Source organism: Curcuma longa, chromosome 16 (assembly GCF_044706935.1).
Source record: "Curcuma longa cultivar G26 ecotype Majalengka, Jawa Barat chromosome 16, ITB_CL_G26_1.1, whole genome shotgun sequence".
NCBI lineage: Eukaryota > Viridiplantae > Streptophyta > Magnoliopsida > Zingiberales > Zingiberaceae > Curcuma > Curcuma longa.
In genome coordinates, this window is record NC_133876.1 from 109,297 (window position 1) to 115,909 (window position 6,613).

The 6,613-nt window shown below is 36.0% G+C and overlaps 1 long non-coding RNA gene across 2 annotated transcripts; it reads left to right on the forward strand.

Moving 5' to 3' along the window:
• The first annotated feature begins 3,885 nt into the window (after positions 1-3,885).
• On the forward strand, positions 3,886-5,975 carry LOC141847820 (uncharacterized). Of its 2 annotated transcripts, none has more exons than XR_012603431.1 (5): positions 3,886-4,234; positions 4,315-4,532; positions 4,631-4,725; positions 4,831-4,897; positions 5,649-5,975. It is a non-coding gene; the product is annotated as an uncharacterized LOC141847820 (long non-coding RNA). The 2 variants fall into 2 exon arrangements; XR_012603432.1 differs by having other exon boundaries at positions 3,886-4,215.
• The last annotated feature ends 638 nt before the right edge of the window (positions 5,976-6,613 follow it).

The window sequence follows — 6,613 nt, forward strand, 5'->3', positions numbered from 1 at the left end:
TTGTCCGCAAGGTAAGTTGGCTCCTCTATTGGATTTAGGATTTTAATTTGGATGATCAGAATTGTTGCAGGGATGTCGGGATTCCTGTGTAATTCTAATTCGTGAGATTTATTGGTTGATTCTGTTGGATGCATGATCTGTGGCGGGATAGGGATTCTATTAGGTTTAGGTTGTTTCAATCAAGTATCCAATTATCCTTTGTAAGTATAAACACATATCACTACTAGTCGTTCTTTGTTAGATTTCCTGATCAGAGAACTATATTCGTCTCATATCTCAAGGGATTTAAATGTAAGAAATTGAGTTAAGATAGGGGTCAATAATTGACTTAAGAGTTCAAGCCGTGAAAGGAAAATAGTGAACTGATGTTATTAATTGCTTTATTGCATACTACTAAAGTTAAAAACTTTAAATGGAACGCAACACTAGAATAGATTGATATAGTTGAATCTGAACAAATAGGAATTTATTTATCTATGGAAGTGTTTTGCTATTGGGTTGTGATGGAATTGGGAGTTGATCCGGTTGAGTGATGTTAACTAGACTTGGTTGGATTAATCCAGCCAAGTTGAGTTAATTGGATCTTGGTTAGGTTAATTTAGATTCGACTGTAGTTGATTTGAGAATGAGTTTAATTGAATTAGTTGGATTTGAGTAGATTAACTTTAGATTCGGTTGGAATTTACTTTGTCAAAAAATTACCAATCTGCGTTTATGTTCATCGATATTGATAGAGCCGCCCGCAAGTCTCCAAAATTATAAGTTTGATTGAGTTTATTCTATTGACTCCTCTTTTTACTCTCCTCTATTTCTCAAAAATTGGGGATCCTAACCCAATTTTTTTCGATGATACAGGGTGGCTTTTTTCCATAGTATTCACATGATTAAGTACATGTCAGATATGATCGTCATATTTTTCTTGAAAATTCTCCTTATTTCCAACTCTTTATTTAGGTCCCAAGTGAATATTCACTAAAATAAGAAAAAAAATTGATTATATATTCAACATTAATTTTATATATAAAGTGAAGGGGATAGCTTACCTTAAACTCATTCCACCAAAGTTCTTTTTTGGGTTCTGGAGTGTTTGTATAAGTCATTGAATCCCTTCCCTAATAATTATTCACTATTCTATTAATCTCGTGAATAACATGTACAAAATTTGCAAATCTATAATAAAGTATGAAACAAACAATGTTAAATAATTAAGATAGTTGAAAAAATTAACTATTTTAAAGTACTTATAAATCTCTGTTAGAGACTATAGACTCACGACTATCTTGCATCTTAGTAGCTGAGTGTCTGGCCCAAGGGACTTGTGTGGGTACTAGTGAATGTACTGACGAAGCTACTTGCGAAGGTGAATGGGATGGTACTGACGATGGTGCATGGAAAGATCCTAATCTTGTGTTGAAGCTGACTAGTTATAAGTATTTCATCTATGACCACGTTGAGACTGTCAATCAAAAATGTTAGGATAAAATAAATAAAAATTTGATGCATAATGAAGAGCATGAAAAAATTTACCATATTTAATAATAGATCAGAGTGAGTGAATCAAAATACTAAGATGTCACCTCTAATGACCTATAGGAAAAAATACAATGCGATTAAAATATATAATTTAAGATAGTAAGTATATAGACAACTAATTGAACTACGAGTTTTTATAAATTTGCATATTAAAATTAAATTTATAGATTAAAATTAAATTTGTAGATTAAAACTAAATTTACACATAAATTAAATATTACATTATCATATATGAAAATAAAATATCATAATTTTGTTACATTAAGATAACATAACTTATCCATCATGAAAAATCAAAGTCATTATTGTCATCATCATTGTGGTCATGGTCATCATAGTCGTGGTCGTCGTGATCGTGGTCGTGACCATCATCGTCGTCGTTATCGTCGTAGTCATAGTCGTAGTCGTAGTCGTAGTCGTCATTTTCATGAATTTCACTTGTATTCATATTTAGTACTTCACTAGGATCTTGTAACATTAGAATATTATATTCCTCGATCTAAAATCTATTTGCAACTTCCTCTTGTTGATATGCAATATCTTCCTAATGTTCCTCATACAAATAACCCACCAATCAATTTTGTGGTGTTTCAAACAAGGATATAAAGCATAGAATATTTGAATCGCTTGTTGTGTCCACACAAATGGTTCATATTTTAAATATAATTTTTTATAATTTATTTCAATCAAATTATACCATGGATGCACCTTCATCCCTTTCACAGGGTCAAACCAGCGACATATAAATAAAATAACTCACATTATTGGGCTAAAGTATTCTACCTCTATAATTTCATCTATTAATAAAAATCTTTACTTGCAGCTCCATCATTGGATGACACATATAAATCCTACTATTCATTATAGTCTTCCCATTCTATATTCTTAAATATGAAAATTATATTTATTTATAAAATATGTTGGCTAAATCTGTACCATTACTTTTAGACCCTATGAAAGATGGAATAACAATTCTTGCTCAACCTGAGCTTGATTATTATGAACCTAAAGCCAAATAAATATGTTTAAAAGTCAAGACATTTATAAATCAAATTTAGATTGTCTACCTATATATGATTTAAACCATGGTATAAATTCTTCATTGCAGAAGCGATTAAAATCTTGTGTCGACATTTCAAAATTTATGTTTTAGAAAATCCTACCATAAAAAAATAAATTATAACACAAATAATTTATGACATAAGAAATAAAAAAATAGAAAATATATACTAACTCAAAATATGACGTTACTTATGGATAATTTAATAAAATATATATGTGGGTTGTCTGCCATTCTTAACTTGTTAGAATCGGTATTAAAAAAAAAGGGGGCGTGCGACGAAGTCGCAAGGATGGCGACAAAATCGCACCCTCGCGATTTAAAGGGACGAGCGGCGGAAACAAACCCTAGCCTCCTCCCACACCTGAGAGCCTCCTCCTCAGTGTCGCAATGCCACTGCTTGCCACTGCGCCGCCTCCTCTTCTTCCTCTTCTTCTTCTTCTTCTGGTTCCCTTCTCTTCGCTGCTCCCCGCCGCTGTCGACGCCTACCAAAGCTGCCTTGCCGCCTGTCGATTTCGATCAAGGCAGCCAACAGCGATCGCCTCCTTTCTGCTTCTTCCCACTTCTCCCTTTAGTCACGGTAAACCCCAAAACCCCTCTTTCTTGCTTTGTCTTATTTTCCAACAATAGGGATGACTTTAAAGGAAAGTTGCAAAGTAGACTTTTGTTAGGAAGTTTAGAGGTTAAGGGACGTTGATATGTGATGTAAATTTCGATTGTTCCCTTATTAAGATAGGGTTTAGATTTTAGTGGTATTATTATTATTGGATAATATTGTAATTATTTGAGTATTTGAATATTATATGTATAGTTACTAGTCCGAGTGGAGCACACTGATCTGCTGACACTCGAAGCTTGGTAGACACAAAGTGGGTACTTTCTATCCTTGGACTCCTACATTTTCCTTGTGCATGAATATATAAAGATTAAATGGATATATTTATATATGTTATAATTGTTTTCAAAAGGGAATTAAAATGACCTTTAAAATACTAAAATTGGGTTAAAATAATTAAATCATTAAAGGATAAATAATTGATTTATTTGCTGCTCAAGCATGGGGTTTATCTGGAGTGATTAAAATGGGAAAGAGTATTTTCAAAAATTCAAAGGAATATTCTCATTTACTCTGCCTGTTGATACCTGTTATATATATATATATATATACAGATAAGCGCTATGCTGAGCGCCATCCTATACGCGCCTGTGAGCGCCTGCCGAGCTGGAAATTCCACGTCAACGATATTAATCGCTAAAGCTCTGCCGAAGCCGTCCTATACGTGCCTCTGCTCGCCGACGCTCCTCGCTTCCCCTTCTCTAGGGTTTCGCCGCGCCTCTCTTCTCCCTTCGCCCTCACCACTCCTCGCGAGCGCAAGGTCCCTCGCCCCTGCTACTCGCGAGCGCAAGGTCCCGCCACTCGCCCCTACAATTTCCCAGCCGACCACTCCGCCGCGCCCTCAGCCCCTGTTCTCTAGGGTTTCGCCGCGCCTCTCTTCTTCCTTCGCCCTCACCACTCCTCGCGAGCGCAAGGTCCCTCGCCCCTGCTACTCGCGAGCGCAAGGTCTCGCGAGCCGACCACTCCTCTCTTCTTCCTCGCTGCCGCTCTTCTTCCTCGCCACAGGGTTTCACCCTCGCCACAGGGTCTTACATCACATGATAGGTTGTTTTTTTCTTGGAGTTTCAGATTCATCATTCTATTTTGTTGGTTTCTTTTCCTGTAGGTATTGGTCCCTACGTGGAGGTAGCATTTTATCATAGACGTTCACGAGCTTTACTAGTGACGGACGTTGTTATCTTAGTCCCAAGGCAGCCACCAGAGTGTATTAGCAAAGAGTCAGTGTTGGCATCAGCTAAAAATGGTTTGGCAGTGAAGATCCTTAGCAAAGGGAAAAAAATCTTAATGAACCTGTCATGGACAACAAGTTGAACCGCAAAAAAGGTTGCCAACAAGTTAAATTGCTGCCTTTCAGATATAACAACCAAAGTACTTTGTTTATGCTGAGTATTAATAAGTTGTTCATGGTCTCTTTGTGCTAGGTTGGGAGCGAATGGTACTGCAGATTTTGTTTCTAAGGCCTTCAAATCTACTGGAGCCAACTTCCAGCTTTTCCCAGATGTCGCAAAAGTTTATCGTTAAACAGATTTTGTATCGTTAAGTTGATCCATAAACAGATTTCGGTACTTTCCTTATTCATAAATAGATCTTGTTTTCTTTAATCTGTTTTACAAATGTGTAGAGCACTGGCATACGTTCATGGTAGTATTGGGGTGTGCCACAGAGACATTAAACCCCAAAATCTCCTGGTGTGTACTAATCCTGTAATCCATGTTTTGTCCTCTGCCTTTTTGTTTGGAATTGCACAAGTTTATGGCATATGCTCATAATAATTCTAGAATCCTTTGTTATTTGCATCACATAATAACAAATATGATTAAGATCCATTTTCATGCTGTTGTTTACATAGTTTTACATTGACTATTGAGAGCGCAAAGCAATTCTCCACTTTTCCATCAACTTTAGGACTAGCATTAGAGGCATAATTGGATACTTTCTAGTATGCATGCTGATTGCTATAATCTCCTATGCATATTTAGGCTTACTTAAGCTTTATTTTTGTTGTGAATAACTCATTTAATTTCGGTTCTCTTTCACAACCGTATTTTGTAAGTTTGATTGTTGGGCAGTAACAGAAAAGTTATTTCTTTGGCCTGAAATTCTGATTGTGATTTATATTGACTATTGACCGTATTGAAACTTCAAAAAAAATTATTTATTTTTTTAAAAAGGTGATATGATACTTTACTGCTCCATTTGGTTGTTGAATAAGCCAAACAAAGTTCTCATTTGTCCATCTATCTTATTGAATGGAGGTAGACTTGTTAGATTGGATGATACAACACATTCTCAATACTAAGATCCTGAGTTCTAAATTTGTCTTTAGCTAAATGTGAGTGCTTGAGGACTGTCATAGTTATGCTTTCTTTAAAAAGTCACAATTGTATTCTGTTTATTTTTTTTTTAACAAAATGCATTTTGTGGACATCATCCTTGTAGTTTCCTGTTGGTCGAATCCACCGTCAGCTCAAGTCAAGCATTGCTGCAAATGGACGTGTTGGGGCAACGGCAGCAGTGTATTCTGCTGCAAGACTGGAGTATTTGACTGCAGAAGTGTTGCAGCTTGCTGGGAATGCATCAAGTGATGTTGGTGTTTGCTTAGCTTTTCTAGTTGTATTAATGTGAAGTTTGAAACATGATGTTGTTACAAACGAGTTCATCAAGTGCTGTTGGTGTTGTAGCACTCCTTAAATCACAAATTATTTCCTTTCTTGCTGTGAAGATGAAAGAACATCAAGTGGTGTTGATGTTTGCTTACCTTTTCTAGTTGTAGCCATGAAACAATTACCAAGACTTTTGCGCTACCGAAGTCACATAGTTTCAGCTGATCAGTATGGGGATTGACCTGATTCAGAATGAGTAGCATAGATTAATAAAGAGCACCACTCTGCTTTGCAGAAACCAGCTCAACCATGCAGCTAGTGGGGGAAAGCAACCAGTCCATTTCTCTGTGCCATCTGTTTTTTCTTTCCTCAGATAATGGCTCCAATTTCCATAGCTCTCCGTATATTGATGCTAATAATAATAACAACACCAAATAAGTCAGAACCAGCAGATATTTCTTAACGTTGCTTCAGACACTAGATTTTTCTTTCAGCCTAAAACAACTCATCTAAATTCATGCAACAAGCTCATAGCCTAGAATTGACATTTGTACATACACTATACCCTCAAATACTTCCAGAGTGCCTGTAAGTTAAAGAACTATGACATCAGGATGCTTTCACAGAATTCAAGAGATGCAACAATCTGGAATTTCCATAATTTACAAGACTTTATTGCTGAAAAGAAACCTATCATCTACCATAAATTATTTGATTAGAACACCTAGAAATACACATCTACAATAGCAAAGTTTCTATCCAAGGTAAGAAAATAAAAACCTGAAGTTGCTTGTACTGAGA